Source organism: Molothrus ater, chromosome 1 (genome assembly GCF_012460135.2).
Source record: "Molothrus ater isolate BHLD 08-10-18 breed brown headed cowbird chromosome 1, BPBGC_Mater_1.1, whole genome shotgun sequence".
Taxonomy (NCBI): domain Eukaryota; kingdom Metazoa; phylum Chordata; class Aves; order Passeriformes; family Icteridae; genus Molothrus; species Molothrus ater.
The window spans coordinates 10,481,768-10,499,360 of record NC_050478.2 but is presented as its reverse complement, the minus strand read 5'-3'; positions in this window follow the sequence as shown (position 1 = coordinate 10,499,360).

Here is a 17,593-nt window from a genome sequence, read left to right as displayed (position 1 = left end):
CTGGACCACCTCCAGATATTTGTTTCAGAATACAAATATTTAATTTTAGACAGAACAAGGTGTCCTAAAGCAAACATGTAGGGAGTGTCTGCAACCATAGCTACATTACCTTCTCTGAGCTGGGGGGCTGTGAATTAGATCTACTGTAGAAAGACGGCATAGAGCTTATAAATGGGTGCCCGTGGGCCCTCATGGATTTTGGGGCGTTTTGATATCCCCTGAGTAGCTGTTTGCATTATATAGCCTTCAGGATGCATGTTGAAGATTTAAAAAGAAGCATTTTTGTCTCGTTTTGACTTATTTTTATGGGTATTGTGAAGACTTTTTAATGCTCCTCAGGGTAGAGCTTTGAAGCCCGGCTGGCCGGGCTGGGCTAGCCCGACTCCCCCGCTTACCGCAGTGGCTGGGTGTCTTAACAGGAGCCCTGAGGCAGGGCCCTCCCGGCCATTCACTTTCACCGGCAGCGGGGTCCTGGAGCGCCGAGCCCGGCAGACAATGGGAAGGAAATCCCCCCCAGCCCCGGCCGCGGCGAGTTTCCTCCTCGGCACGGGGAAATGTTTGTTCCAACTAAAAGCGGGCTCGGGCCGCCTGCAGCCCCCCTTCCCCGGGGCTAGGGCGGGGGCGGTGCGAGGCCGCAGGGCCGCGTTTCCTCCGCCCGGCCGCGAAGGGCCCGGGCAAGGGCGAGCGGGAGCCGCGGCTCTGGGGCAGGACCGGCACCGCTCGGGCTGCAGGGGCTCGCTTGAGGAAAGGATTTGCTGGTCCAAAAGGTTTATGGTGAGGGCTCAAGTCGCCTGCTTGCTTACGTGGTTGTGGGGAGAGAAAACGCACCACTGCGTCAGTGTTAGAACATGATAAAGTTACTTCCTTCCGAGTAGAAAGTACTTGCCGTAGGAATACATCGGTCTGCATTTGTGCTGTGTGCTTTTGCCAGCAGTGCTGCACTGGCGATTTGTAGGCACCGCTTCCCTTGGAAAGGGGCTTGGAGAGGGGAGAAGAAGCTGAGTAAACAAGAAGCACAGAATTAGCATCATCCAGACCAGGAATGTAATCTACTGCCATGAATTAAAGGGGATACCAGGCAGGTTCATGGGAAAGAAATCCTTTTCAGGTTGTAGACACACAAATCATGACTTGGGAAATCCCTGAGCTGATCCTAGTTGGAGGCTGGGACATGAATACCCTGTGTCCTGCTGTTAAATGTTCCCCAAGTATGTCCACCACACTTCCCAGGTGTGAGAAGAGCAACACTGCCTAGTGTCAAGCAGATTGGTAAATATGCCTCTGTGTTCCTTTTAAATGCTACTCTTCCCATTCTCCTTTTCAAAAGACCTATTTTCAGTTCTAATACTGGAGAACACAATCCTGTGTGAATATGACTTTTTATTCTTGCCATGATCTTCTGCCATTCTCTTGCTTCAGTGGTAAAACCATCAAACCTGCAGGTGAACAAGTGCATCCTTGCTGGTGGGTTCCAGGTACTGGGCTTGGTATCATGAAATCATCCATTGAATGCTGCCCTTAGGAGAACAGGGAGTGTTGTGTCCTCTCCATCTCAGCATTTGTGCTAGGCTAATGAATGTACATCCCTGCCTTCTCCAGAACTTTCTGCCATCTTTCTGGCTGAACCAAACCCACCCACAATAAACTCAAGTCTTTATCTGGCTTTGTAAGATAGCTGTCTTTCTGGTGGTACCAACCCACTTCACTGTGTACTCCACTCCCAGCTGCACTGAAACAAAAAATATTTGAATGTGTTTCCTGGGAGGCAGGTCTGCTGTGTTGTGATCACAGAAGTATTAATGCAGAAAATTAGTGTAAATTTTTCATCAGAACGAAGTTTAGCAACACAGTTTTCTTTGCAGTAAAAATCTCAGCAAGGCATTTAATTTAGGAAGCTGGGGGAAGGGAACAAAGACTTAATAACAACAGGCTCAGGAAATCCATGAGCTGAAAACAGTTGGAGGATGGGAGAGTCTTAAGGAGAAGGTTATGCTCTCCCTTTTTTCCCCAGGCATTGTAAAGAAAATACCAGGCTCAAGAGGGGGACACAGAGCAGAGAACCCCCAATGTCTGCTGCTCCATGAAGCTGTCTAAGGAATGAGTTCAAGTCACCCAAAGATGCTGTCCTTGCAGATGACATGATGAGGATTGAAACAGACCCTACAGCAGCCAGGATCCTTCCTTCCATTTCAGCTTCCCTCTCCTTGCTATGTCCCTAGCCGTGCACCACTGGCTACCCACTATGCTCAGAGGAGTTGTACAGGCAGAACTTCTAAAGACATTCTGGGGTGTTTGTTGAAAACAGTACATTGTGGGGAGGTGGATCTTTGATCTGACACCCTATTGCCAGTACTCGCCTGTGTGGGTTCCTTGTGGGTATAGCTGGTAATAAAAAAACCCACTCAGAGCTAAGTCTAGCAAGTATAGATGTAGACTAAGATACAAAAAATGCACTTTTTTTTTCAGTGTATTCTCTCTTTTCATTTTCATGCACAACTGGGAATAGAGGTTTATCCTAAAAAGTTTACCTGTGAGTAAACTGACATATGTTTATGACAGATGACATGACATGTGTTTACACCAGCATTATGGTTCATGAAAAGTGTATGCCTGGTTCAGCACAGAGTCTGCCAAAGGAAACTTAGCTCCATATTTTTTAACTAATTCTAAACAACAGAGTGAGTTTGCATCAGTTGCATACTTTGTGAAAAAAAAACCCCTTTAATGTCAGTTTCCAAGTGTATATCAAATTTATCTCACACAGGTCTGTATTGGTGCAATATAGGAAATAATTTATATTTATGTAGAATAAATGCTCAAAACTTATATTTGATTTTAGACTGAAATAGCCTCTGTTTTTATTTTATGAGGATTCTGTGACTGGAGAAATATTGTTTGCCAGAAAACCTGCTGGGACTATGAGGAAATAAGAAGTACCTTTCATTATTAAATAACTACAGAACTAGAACTTTTATATGGATACACAATGAATGCCATAATTTTGGGGAAATAATAATTACACTGCACATCATATTAAATGCCAGCATAAAAAATAATAAGAAAAAAATTCCTGTGTTTAAAGTAAGTGGAGTCTATCCTTCCAAGGCAGGGGACATACATGGATAAGGGAGGTGCATGCATTAGGAGCATGCAAAGATGTTAAAGTGCTTTTAAAAAAAAGTTAGCTCATGACAAGCCAGGTTTAACCTGTTTTGGTCCAGCACTGCCTTTTTGCTAATTAGTGCAGAAATACTCAGTGTCTGCCCTTTGTGTCAAGGCCTTCCATGATCAAACATGGCTTGTCAGCTCCAGGGTGGTGCTGGAACCAGGCTGGTTCCATGCATTCATGAGACATTTCTCTGGGCTTAACAAGCCCTTCCAATGTACAGACATCTGTCCCTGGACAGAGCAGAGACATCCAGATGTTTCTGAAAGAGAGAATGTGTTATCATTAGTATTATCATTAGTATTATTATTAACTGAAGCTAATAAGCCATGTTAGGCCAGAGCTGATCACCAGTTGTGGCTCTGTACAGCTTTTTCCCAAGCTCCAGTTTCCAGGAATACACTCTTTTGCATAGCATTAGCTCCAGTCTCACTCTGTTTATTTTTGCAGTTGTGATGCTACACAAAAAAGGCAAAATTGTTTCTGGAACAGAGCTGCTCTTGCATCTAACACATTGCCTGAGCTACAGATCCCTACCAGACTGAAGCTGGCCTGGCACAAAGCCATCTTCATGTGCTTGGAGCTTTGATGTGCCCTGATATCATCTGCAGCTTGACTACACCTCTCAGTGATATCACTGATTGGCTGTACAAGGATGGGCTTAATTAATAGCAACATTTGTGTCAGTTTTGAACTGTTATGGTCAAGATGAAAGCTAATGTAGGAACAAAAAAAAATCCACATCTGTCGTACTTCATTTCAGACACTTCATACTATATTTCAGACACCTTATTTGAAAGCTTTTTATATTATCCAAAGTTAAAGATAATATGTTGGATAAGATATAATAGTTTGGATCCATTATCACCAATTTAATTTTTGTTGTATTCTGTAAGGAGTCACATGCTTAAAATCAATTGTAATATTCAAGTCTAATTGTCCTTTCACTACCAACCTTCTTACACTGATGGAATTGGAAGAGAATGTCATGACAAGTTAACCAAAGTGGAACTTACACAGTGAGACTGATTGAAATTATTGGATTTTAAAAGAGTACTGGGAAAAATAGATTGTGTGTTACTTGATCTTACGTGTCATGTAGAATATGTATTATGTATTATTCACAAGTAATAGATTTCATTTACATATTTGTCTATTTACCTATTTATCTTAGTTAATAGCTGCATTATGTTCAGCATATGGCAATGTAATCACTTAAAGATTTCTCATTTAAAAAAAGAATTTATTAACACCCTGTTAACTTTAGCAAGAATAATGTGGGAGTTTGAAATTGAAATATCTTGTAAATTTACCAGGCATACTAATCAAAAGCCATGGTTAGCTAGTAGCTAATTACAGGGTACTAATATACTAATACTAATAAGGGTAACTAATTGCAGTTACCATTGCAATAGTAACTAAATATGCTGAATAGTAACTAAATATGCACTGCTGAACTTAAAAAGTCCACCTTATTTCTTGATCCTGAATTAAAAAAAATAAAAGGAATCAGATTCTGACATCTTGTACATGTGTGTCATTCAAGGCAATCTTGATAATACATTTTCTGTTCAATATCTGCACTTAATAAAATTTTTAACATTGAGACATAAATCCACATATTTTATTTCTAGTATTTGCATGCTTTATAGCCTCTTCTTAGTGCTGGACTAGTTCTAATTTTGTTCAAAAAATTTTATTCAAAAGGAAAGATTTATCATCCCCATTTTTCAGTTCTTAACTATAGGTCATGCTACTTTTCATCTCAGTAATTTATGTGAATGTTTTCCCTTCTGGGTGACAACTATATTGCATTCACTTTGGAAATGTTGTTGCTTTTGAATGGTTTAGCACAACTCCAAGGTGTTGAGACAAACATGCAGACATGTTTTTCCTTCTTTCTCCCATAACTAGGGGAGAAAGGCAATCCTGCCCAAGTGCCAATTAAATAAGAGTTGTATTTATTTTCTTTTCTATTTTTAGGGAAAACAAACCCACTGCATATAGTTGCTCATGCATTACATTAGATCAAGCTAAACATGATGTGTGGCTACAGTTTTAGAAGCTAAGCAATTTCTGTGTGACTTTTTAAAGAAAAATAAAGCATAGTGTTAGTACTGGAATCTGTGGGTGAAATAAGCAGAAAATTTGTGAAATACCAAAACAAGAAAGAATGGTACTTAGAAAATGAATCGACAGAATCAGTGTTACATAATCACTCTTATATTTAGAACTATTTTCTAATGCTATTCAGAAAAGTTGCAAACTGGTAGGTGTACACATGATAGAGAACAACACAATTCTCTGCTGTTAAAAACTCAGGAAGCTGCAAGGAATTTACAAAAAATTTCAAAGGGGATGCTGTAATAAACATCAAGCAGGAAAGCATTGTAATAATTCCTCATAATATTATTATTGGAAAAGGGATTGAATTTCCAGATGGATTCTCTATTTGAAAATGGGACAGAGTTTCGCCCCCCCCCATCCTCTTAGTTTGTGTGCTGCATTTTAGAGTTGAACTCATACTGCTTGATAATATAAAAACAGGACAAATCAACTCACACAAAAGTCCATGTTTGAATTCTTATCCTGCACTAATTTTTGTTTGTAAGAAAATTTTGCAGAGGTTTTAAATGAAGCATTGTCTCAATTAGTTTACAAAGAAGGTGACCATTCACTTAAAAAGTTATATTGCTTTCAGCTGCTGAGCTGTGAGCATATGAGGACGTAGCACACCATGCATATGGGGACTAAGGAAGGTAATATGTGTCTTCTTAGAATCAAAGGACTCATGATTACTCTCTCAGGTGATCAAAAGTATTAGGTGAGGCAAAAAAAGAAATGAACTCAAAACTAAAACACCATTAATTTTTAAAATAGCCTGAAGGTTCGGACTGAACCATCTCAAAATATTTTATGTGCATGTAGGGATTCCTGAAGAGACAAATGAATCCTTTTTGTCAGGTTGTAAGCACTGTCCAGTGTGTGTGAGCAACATGTTCAAGCAAGGACTACAAGAATAAAATCTCCCTCTCTTACGAATTTAGCAACTAGGAATGAGCTCAAAGTATCCCTGTGGTAGCAGTATGGCTGCTGGTCACCTTAATGTATGGGAATCCTGGGGTCAAGTGTCCCAAATTTTTATCCTCTTTTGTTTTACTGGTTAGTAAGGGCACCTAGGTGCCAGGTGACACTGATGCTAGCAGTGAACTTCTCTTACCTGTTCATTACCACAGTGAAGTTGTTCAGGTCCCCCAATGGTAAAAAAGATAGAACAGATTTATGCACACTATATTAAAACATGATGTCCATAGGGAAAAAATGATAAACTACAAAACCCACAAGAACACTGATTGAATTGGTAAATTGTGTTATTTACAAGCATTTTCATTCAGTGCCATGGAACTCCCAGGCTGAGGGGGCATGGGGAGGTATGAGCTATTTGTGAGCAATTAACTTCCCATGAAGTAATAGTGGCAGTTTTGTTGGAATGTCTTCGTGGAAACTAAGGAGACAGTCCTTCAGAGGACTGGACTCTTGATTATTTTTTGCCTCAGTTACTAGATTTACATGGCACAATGAAGACTGACAAAATTCTGCTCTTGCGATCTAGCAGAACTTTCCTGGGAGTGTTTAAGTAAAACCTGAACTCATTATATATGACAGCAATGTAATTGTACTATCTTTTTTGAAGAATACCTGTTTAAATATGCTACTGAAAAATATAAAAAAGTCTTTAAAATTTGCAAGATCACAAGCTGTTAAAAATGCTAACAAAGGGTTGCTTCCAAGCTTTCTTGCAGCTGGCCCCTTATTTAAAATAAAAAATAAATTAAAGAGATCATTCTTCTTAGAGAAACAAAGAATAAAGACCAGAATTAAATGGCTACAGAATGTAAAACATGTAGTTTAGTAACTCTGAAAGAGCCAATAGTCATGTAGGGTAATTAGTTGAACACGAACTTGTGTAGTTAATGAAGGAGAATACTGTTGCAATAAGTAAGGTAAAGTAGAACAGATTACAGGAGGTGTAAGGAGTTGAAGACCAAACTAAACCCAAAAAGCTACATTTGAAACAGTAGGTCTACAGCAAAGTTTTTACACAATTGACTTAGGGTTTAGTTGGTGTATGTGGGCATTGTCGTTGTACCTGAGACTTCAAAAAGAGGTAGTAAAGAATAAAATGCCAGAATAAAATGACATCTGTACAATTTTTTTAGTAGAAGTTTGTGTTAGTGTTTTGATCATAAGAAAAAACATTGCTGATGAATAAATGAATAAAATGTGTCCCTCACTGTTATCTGGCCCTGACAACAACCTACACAACATGCCTTACATTCAGGTGGCTAAATTCTGTTACCTGCAAAATGCAGTGTTCTCATCTAAACAGTCTATTGGGATAGTGTCTGGGTTGTAATGCCCTTAAATCTGGCTTGGCTTTTTTGTTCTCTTTGAAAACTGTGTTAACCATTCAACAGAATCTGTGACCACATGCCAGTGCCTGTGCTTGGACCTTAGCACTCCTTTGTTTATCACTGCAGACATCGCTTCTTTATTATACTGCCTGCACACCCAAATTGCTAGAAATGTATGTGAGTCCGGTTAATCTTAGAAAAAGTTAATCTACACAGACAACCCTAAAGGCAAAGCAGAATTCCAATAACCATTGCCCTAGACAAATAACTTTGTTGCTATTAATGTGAGCAAACTGTTTGCTACAAGTCTAGCAAGCAGTGAGAGATTGATTGGAATGTGCATCCATGGAAATACAGTTTACAATTACTAGAATTTAATGCATCATGTCTAGTGCCTGTTAGTGTGTGAAAGACTTTAATTTGTTTACTCTAGTTTTCTTCATAATATACATTAAAAAAATTGAAAAGCTTACTTTCCCTGCATGGAACGCCCATGATTTCCAAGCAATTAGGAACTTCTATTTCTTAAACAACTTTTTTAACTTGTCAAGACATGCATGAGTTAGCAAGCACAATAGTATCTTAATATTTGATCATACACATACAACCTGTCTTAGTTAACAACATCAGAAATGTAAAAATAAGTGTATAAAAATAAGTTTTCTTAGTCAGAAAAGTTAATACAACCCTAAGCCTTTGTTTTGAAAGAACACAATGTGAAAAATGGAAACTAAAAATGTAGGGCCTTTATTAATAGCAACAGCTGTCACGTATTCATTTTTGTCTCTCTCGGATATTAAAAATGGCTAAATAGAATTGATTAAACTTTGCTTTTGAGCTGTCCTGGGAAGGAAGTAGCTATGACAGATTTCATCCAACAAATTACATATTTTTTTAAATTGAGGCTCATAATAAAAATGCTTGGAGATCCTGTGCAGCATTCCTTCTGTGATACTATGAAATAGAGAGGGGATAGTGGAACTCTACTGCCATTTGTCATTTTAGAGCCATAGAAGACATCTGCAGTGCAGAGGCTATGGCTCAGCTTGCCTGTGGTTTGCAGGACCATGTGTGTGAATCATTTAATTCAACAATAGAACACAGATCATACTGATTATTTCTGTTACACAGAGATATTACTGATCTTTTCCTGTTCCACGGTTTATTTTTGGAAAAATTATTCTGATTTTCAGATAGTCTAAATATTAATTGTGCTAGCATTTATAAAGTACAACAAGTCATAAGTAAATTTCACTGGAATTTTGTAAGGGGAATTAAAAAAGGATCTGGTCCCCAACATCTTTTTCTAAACACATCAGTAGTAGCATATGCATTTCTCATTTATTAAGGCCTTGAAGTTTTAGTACTCAGATATCTAAATATAGGTATACCTGTATATGTTTAAAAAATAACTTTTTTTTTGGCCATGAACAAATATCAAATATTTAAACATGTCTGTTGGTAAAGAGACACAGAACATGCAAGCTACAATGCCATTTTAAAATACCTGTTGAGAACCATTTGAAAAATATGTAGAATTTTGACTGTGCTTTATAGACTATCATAAGTGTTCCAGCAATGCCAGAGTTTCTAAGTATAACTCTGAGAGACCAAAAAAAAAAAACAACAGAAAAATCATGACTAATTTCTTTCTTTCATATGCTTTCATATTTCCACTGCATCTCTACAGTCAGACCCTCTGTTAGGTGACACTTTACATCTCTAAATTCAAAGGTAATTTAAAGCCCTCTTGAAGTCAAGAAAATTTGGCTTGAATGACGCCTTTAGAGCTGTTCCATTTCTTCTGTTTACATTGAAATCTAGCAAATTAATCTCATAGATTTGGAGGCTGTTTTTACAGGCATGAATACAAAAGAGAAATAGGAGCTCGCTTTTAATATTTTACAAAAGTGATTTAGCAAGGCAGATCAGGAAACTCCATTCTTTCTAGCAACTTAATAAATCACTCTCATGCTACTAAGTTTCAGAGTTTACTGAAGGTCTCCCTTGTAAAAGAGCTGGGGCCTGCTTTTTCCCTGGGAAATTTTTGTAAATGCTAAGGTGAATGTGAGATGAAATAAACTTGTCTGTGATATAGGAAGAGCCCAATCTGAATTCCAGTGAAACTGCATAGGGAGAATCTTCTGCCTTAAACAACAGGAAAGTCACAAATCACATGCATCACTTACAGAGCCCATGATGCATCAGACTGGAGAGTGATTCTTAAAAGAGAGAACAAGCACAAGCCCCTGTATCTGGGGGCAGCAGTATCCATTTTCTGTCTCCTATGGGATGGTGTTGGTGGCAGCCAGGACAGTGAGTGCAGGACAGTGAGACCCTGCTCAGCCGGAGCAAACAGCAACTGCACATTTAACAGAGACAGCAGGGAAAGGAGAGCAATGGGGGTTTTTAACCAACCTTGTCTTGCTTACATTCCATCATTTTATCTCTTTTTTTTAACACTTTCAGCATTGCTTAAGGGAGCACCAACTGTGTGTGTTCCATCACAGAGAAGGGTTTGTGTGGACTTCAAGGGAGGAAGGAAGACAGACCTTCATGTCTGAGTGGATATTGCTAAGGAGGGGCATCAACATTATGCTGGTGTGGCCTTGGTTGAATCTACAGTTTCAAATCTTAGAAACATTTGTCTGCAACTGGGTCAGTATTTTATTTTCTAAGATTTTTCTTCTATGTGTATTTTGTAAGCGATCAAAAGCTTGAAGGGGAGGAGGGAAGCCTTTGCACAAAACACTCAGCCCTGTATATTTGTGCAAAATGTAAAATAGATGCCTGGCAGGCAAACAGAGAGTACATACTGCCACAGTAAACTGGTGATTGCTTTGAAACCACTGCTTTCTACTTCACTGCACATAAATAAGATCCTCCTAACCTCTTTCCTTGAATTTGACAAGAAGAAAATCACAAGACTTCCATGCAAGAACAGCTAAAAGCAAAGTAAGAAAGATCATCTTGGAGAAAAAGGGCAGCTGGGGCTCACTGCCAGAGTGATGGACCCTAAAGCACTGGTGCTCCTGGTTTGTATGGTCTAAGATACCGTTCTCATTGCCAGCTCCAAAGATGTATAACTGTGACCAGGTCTGCACTGTTTGCTCTGTCCTGGTAAGGCACTGCAAATAGGAAGGTGAGATGATTATACTGCCTGGGATTGGTTGCATGCTCTTCTATCAGAAGGAGGCCACTCAATCTCACTCACTCACTCACTCACTCACTCACTCACTCACTCACTCACTCACTCACTCTCACTCACACTCACTCAACCCCAGTGGGAAGGAGGAGAGCATTGGAAGAGTAAAAGTGAGAAAAGTTAAAAGATAAAAGATAAAACCAGTACAGGTGATAAAGTTATTGCAATTCATCATATGCCTCAAATCCATTGAGAAGGATGTTCAGTAGCTTCTTGCTAAATGGAATATCTACCATAACCATTGGACACAAGTGCTTCTCTGATCTCTGAATAAATTTCAGTGTTGACTCCTCCATATGTACAAATGCTCAGTCTGGGACTAGATTGCTAACCAAGGGAAGCAGTTTCTCATGATATCCTCCATGTGCAGACCTTTTGAATGAATTCTTTAAAAAAATCACTTTTGAAAAATGTTTCAGAGGTTGGTTCTATTTGTTGCCACCCAGGACACCCAATTATCATTTTCTTTTTCAGCCACTATTTTATTTGGGAGCATGATGCTGAGAACAATGTTATTTAATTCTGATGGTTGGAGATTCAACTACTGAAGAAAATTGCTGCTTTCCTAGTTTTAAAACAAATTCAGCCAATGGCAACACATTAATTTTGAGGTGGATCTTCTTTTAAATATTCTTATCTAAAATAACTTTTAAAACTATTCTGGAAACAAAGAATGAAAAATTAGGAATTCTATTATGGAAAGAGTAAAGACTTTAGTAACAATTAATGAAAATTATAATGTAATGAGAGATTGCTGGAGGTGATGAAGAAGAACTTGAGGAGATGGGAAAGGAGACATAACTGCCACCATGAAAGCTTTTTAAGAGAGAAGACTTTCAGACTTGGTGCATAGAAGAGGTGGAAATAGCACATAATATTTGATTGAGGCTGGGACATTGCTGAATGTATTCCATTCACTTTAGTACACATATCAAAATGTAAATGAGAGGGAAATCAAAACTTGCTATGGATGCTGACACTTATATACTGGAAAGTATGAATTTGCCATCTATGAACATATCAGCGCTAAAAAACCTAGGTGCCCCTTATTTGCATGAACATCTTAAAAGGTTGCTAGCTTTTCCTACTAAGTTTCATTGCCATTGTAGTTACTGAGTATAAAAATCAATTCACTATGTAGTTTTAGGATTTGTTTCTTATATCTTGTGGGGATGCTTAGATTATTCTTTTCTATTCTTTGAAAGAACATGGGCAAGTTAAGGAATAGTTGTAATATCTGTTCAGGTCTGTAGATTGCTTATCTTGCAAGGCTACTATCAATGTCAGTCCTGTGATTTGGCCTGCAGTCTTGAAAATGTTTTTTCTCTGTTTCTTCCTGACACTGCCATTATTATATTAGGTCAGCTGTTGACCATACTTTTGGTAGTAAAGTAATGAAGCTCAGCTTGGTAAAACTAGCAGTACTGGTGAGGATGTGAGAACTCCTCCTGGGTTTGCCAGCGTGGCTTGCAAAGTTTGAATTGCCCCAGGCTGGGGATCTGAGGATCACTGCTCCTGTAGTGTCCCTTCACAGCACTCATGTCTGTCTGATTTGCTGGTGCACTTTGCCAGCATCACACCTCTCAAGAATTCAGAGCTGGTTTAGCAGGGAGTTCATACTTCTGCAGCCTGCTTACCAAGGGGGAAATGCTAAATTTTCAAAAGCCCAATGTTGCAATTTAAGAAGTTTTTTCTTTTCATTTCTGTGGACAGAAAATGGGGAATTTAGTGAGGGCTTATTTGACTAATTTATCTGGTAATAAGTGGGTTTTAATAATTTCAGATTCTCATATGCCAAAATTATTGGGCATGCAAGTACATTTCAAAGAAATGGGGTTTTTACTTTAAATAGCGATTTTGAAAAAAATTGAAAAGTAGAGGAAAAGGAGAGTACAAATAGGGATAAATTATTCACAAGCTATATTTTCCTGTCTGAGATAAACATCAGATAACAAACTCAGGCCCAAAGGGTATATGTTGGCAATCAATTCTGCTCAGCCAGACATTCATAAATATGATTTATTTAAATTATGTGGTGTTCAATAAACATCTGAATCTTTATTTATACCTCTTGATCTGCCAAAATGTTTTGCTTAAAATCTAAGGCTATGAGGAAATATGATAAGGACTACTGTCACCATCTGTTAAAGGAGAAAACTTGACATAATTTTTGGAAGAAACATGCATATTTTCTTCTGAAAAAATATTGTGAAAGATTGCGTATGTCATGGTCAAGGAGCAAAAGGAATGTAAAGAATATTTTAACCTACTTTTTATAGGCAAAATGTTATTTCAAGAATGTAGTGGGGTTGTAGAGAAGTAACAAAGAATTTCTGTAATCTTCCACTACCTTTGCTTAGACAAATGTTGCAAGTGGAGACAGTTTCCTTACCTTTCATTTCTTTACCTTAAGCAGTTTGTTATCACAAAAGTGGGCTCGTCTGTGCATGAAAGGGCTGTGTAATTGCAGAACATTATGGGGAAAATAATTAAAGCAATTTTTATGTGCAGCAAATTGCAAACAAGCAGGAACATGAATTTTTGGCACATTTTGGGAGATTGAAGTTCACGAAACTTGTAAATTCCTATTCGCTGTGGTCCCTGTAGATATTCTTGGCTTTCTTTTGGCTCCAGTTCACTTTACTGTTGTGACAGCTAGAAGTTATGTGTTATTTTAACTCTCAAAAGCCATAAAGGGATTAGGCCCACATAGCACTAGATTCTTCAAGAATATTTAGAGAATTATTTTCCTTCCTAAAGGTCTTACTCTGTTGTCTTTAGGGTTAGAGAAAGAAAAGGCAGGGAGAAGGGATGTGATATGTATGTATAAATATTAATTTAGTGTGCAACTTTAGTTTTGGTTCTTGCTGGTATTTTATTGGATCATATGTAAATACTTATTACCATTTTATTGTTTTGTTCTGCAATGGTTTCCTTCCCAAGCCCTTTTTGAAGGGAAAAGGAAACTAAGGAAACACACAATCACATTTTGTTTGTGTGAGAGAGGGGAAGAGAGAGAAAAAAATTGTTACAAGTTTTGTGGAAAGTTGTAGTAGAGTGGAGAGAGGAGAGTCTGCAGAATTTATGAGATTATCCAGATCCACATTGCTACAAAAAGCCACTGGAAGTGGCTCCTCTCTCTGAAGAACTGCTTTTGCCTATTGATAAAGGTCTATGCTGTCACTTTAACTGTTAAAACCACAAATATATGTTATATGATGAAACAAAGTGTTCTGAAAAGGGAACTGGGCTATCTAGATATGTAATAGGGCAGTTGGGCCCTTAATTTTTTTAAATGTTTTCTATGTTCCTGAAAACACTCTCTTTTCCTTAACAAACTATATCCTTCAGCAAGGGATTAATCACAAACAAAGGAATAGCATTTGATAACTATTCGATGTTGAAAATCACCAGGAGTGGTAAAATAACTAGCTGGTCCCATGGAATCCAAGCAATTACAACAGGAATATTTCCAGGACTAGTAGTGGTAGTTAATAAAATGGTTGCCTCCAGGCATCTAACACACCTTTCTGTCACCTTTGATTGCTCAATCTGCTGTGTCTGCAAACAACTCGAATCCCATTGTCCTGCAAGAGACAAGAATCTCAGAAGCACCCCTTTGGGGGTACTGCAGTGAGCTTGGAAGTAATAATAGCTTCTGAGAAGACACATCTATCACTACTGTTCTGTTTGTGTTTGACTATCAGGAATGCAAAAAAACATTGAAGTATTACAGGAGATTTTATAGCAAAATTATAGATGAGATACATATGTCTGACTTGGCTTAGCTTAGAGGAATTTTAATCGATTTCCCAGTGAAGACATTTCAGTGTTACACATTTAGAAGCTTTTATTAATCATAACCCCTCGGGCACCTCCAATACGAAGTTTTGGCATGAGGCAGTTTGCTTTCAGCTACACCTGTGCAATTCTTCTGAAAAAGGCTTTTCTCATCTCACTCTCACATGATCACAGACCTGAAAATACAACTGAGAGCAATGAAACAGAGTGCTGATGGAGTTGGAGCACAAAGACTTGACATCACCCTTCCTGAGAAGGACAGCCACACTCAACAGCACCTTTGGCAGAGCCAGCATACAAAATGCTTTCATTTAAAAAAAAATCTGATAATAATAAATTTTTATCTAGCCTCTCAACTGTAGGATTAATGAGTTGTGTACATTCTGCTGGTAGATTAGATGCTCTCTTCATTCCAGAGTGACTTGAAGTAATGGTGCCTTGAGATTTTATTGACTAAACCTGTCAATCCTCTGAATGTTAAATCCCTTCAAAGGCTTACAAAAAGCACATCTGAAAACCTGGAAACCCTGTTCATTGTCCAATTTTAAAAAACTTGGTTCTGAAATAAAGAAGAGGTTGCTCGGTTTAAAATCTGCTTTAGTTTCCATTTAACTGAAAGGTAAATGTCTTACTGGTTTAAATGGAAACACGAAGAGATTCTTGATGTACTTTATGTCTGAGACTTGCAAGCTGCTTTGCTTCTGCAGCACTCTGAACTATGGTTTAATTGAGTTATGCTCACAGGAGTTAATTTTTCAAATATTAAAAAAGATACAATCCAAAGCTTTTTTTCAAGTTTTAGTCTGCATATTCCTGGGGATTTTAATGCTGTCTCAGTTTAGTAAGTTATATTTATATATTTTTAAAGAACTTAACATTTAAAAAAAATCAGGCTTTAGATATTTGTATATTGTCTAATGAGAAACTTCTATGTATATCTAGAAAATGAAGATATACCAGTTTTGTTGTTCATGATTGAAGTCATATGAAGCAATTTTTCAGAGGAAACTAATTTTCTTTGAAGAAAGGCTTATCTGGCATGGGTTTACTATTGGTTATTAGGATTAAGAATAAAATTTAAGAAGTGAATCCTCTTATAATTGGGCCAGATCCTCAGAAGGTATAAATCATAATGGCTCAATGTAAGTAAAGCAAGCTCTGACAATTTACATCAGTTTAGGATTTGACCTTCTCCCCAGAAAATAATTTCTGTCAAGATCATACTTCCTATATTTGTCTTACTTTGTGCCTGGCAGAGAATTAATTAACACATAATTGCTTTGGTGAACTCAGGATAAAACTTTTCTGTTCAAGAACTCTATTCATTTACTGATTAACTTGCTTCATGGCTGAGTTAGTTCTGCAGGGTCATGCTGTACTAATGACCAGAGCAAAGGAACATTGTCAAACCAATGAGGACAAGGTAGGCTTGGAAGTATTCCAAATTCTGTTCAATTAGTCACTGAAATTTCAGCTTTGGGGACAGACTTGAAAAGTAAGTTGAAGAGAAAGTACTTAAAGAATTAGATTCTTATTCCAGACAGAGGGAGTGGGAGGGAGGCATTACTGGATAAGACTCAAAGAAAGATGAATTGAACAAAAATGTGAAGAAATTTTTTTTAACTGCATAAAGCATGTTACTGATGATTTTTCAAAGCATTGTGATTATTCCTTTTTTACTGTAATTTAATTTTGTTCTTTTCTGACACTGCCTGATAGTGCAATCTCTGCCAGCATGACGACCTGCATACATACAGACCATGCCTACATAATGGCTTATCAGGTCTAGCTCAGATTTTTTTCCACAGCCTAGATTTTATGCCACAACACACTACTATACATAAGCCAAAAAAGTGCTCAATTTGAGACCCAAAACTTGTCAAGGTCAATGAGAGGTCAATTGCAAATACTCAATATCCCTCAGAGAGGTCCCAGAACAGGCATGGTCTCTGGACCCATGGCTCCAAATCCATGAGCACTACTGAGATAATGACATGTGTACTTGAAGGAAAATAGGCTGCTCAAAGATTAGGGCAGACTGTGTTTTTCTCCTAATCTGCAGTTCTGTTACTGATTTTTTTCAATAGCACTCAGTTGAAAACTTTCAGCAGGTGCAGAACCATTCCAGCTTCACACCGGCTACCGCAAAAGCTGCGCTTCAGGAAATTGGGCAGAAACTTCCTAATTGCATCTTAGATTTTCAGCTGGTTTTTTTAGGCTGCTGAGGATTATTGTAGCATGTGACTTGAATGGTAGATACTAAACACATCACAAATGTAGTTTTTGAAATTACCCTGGCTGTATTTTTCTTTTTCTGGGCGAAAAAATTGATTTCAGCTTTACCTAATTGAATCATCTCTGCTGAATTGAATTCTATTGAAAGATAATCTCTATTTTTAGCTTTCACATCAGTTAGTAGATCAAGTGAAAGCTGTATCTATAAGCTTATTTTGACCTGCCAGCTCCTGTCAAGGTTGCAAACTGCCTGGACTTCAGTGTTACCTTGCATGACTTCACAACAGTATGAAAACTCTAGTTTTTCTCCTGTAAAGAAGAGAAACTAATATTCTATTTCTCACTCTCTAGAATCTGATCAGTATTTTGCTTTAATTTTGTAAATGAAAAGTGAAACTCAATGCATTAAGTTTCAAAGCATTGTCAAAATGTGGGATAGAGAAAAATCATTAAAGTTAGATGTTGTTAACAAAAAGGATTTCAGCAATGTGCGTCTAATACTGTAAAGACAATACAATTATGATTGAGCTGTAAAAATTGAGTACCATTTAAATAATACTTAGATGCATATAATAATAATGTACAGTTTTAGCTTAATTATAATGACAAATAAAGGTTGATTTGTTTGGTTTGGGTGTTTTTTTAACCACAGTAAAGTAAGTTTCCAGACAACCAACTAACCAGCCATACCCAATAAAAATGGTTTCTGATGCTGAAATTTTTCAATCTATGTTTTTAATCATTCAGTAAAATTGAAACCTTTCATGTCTA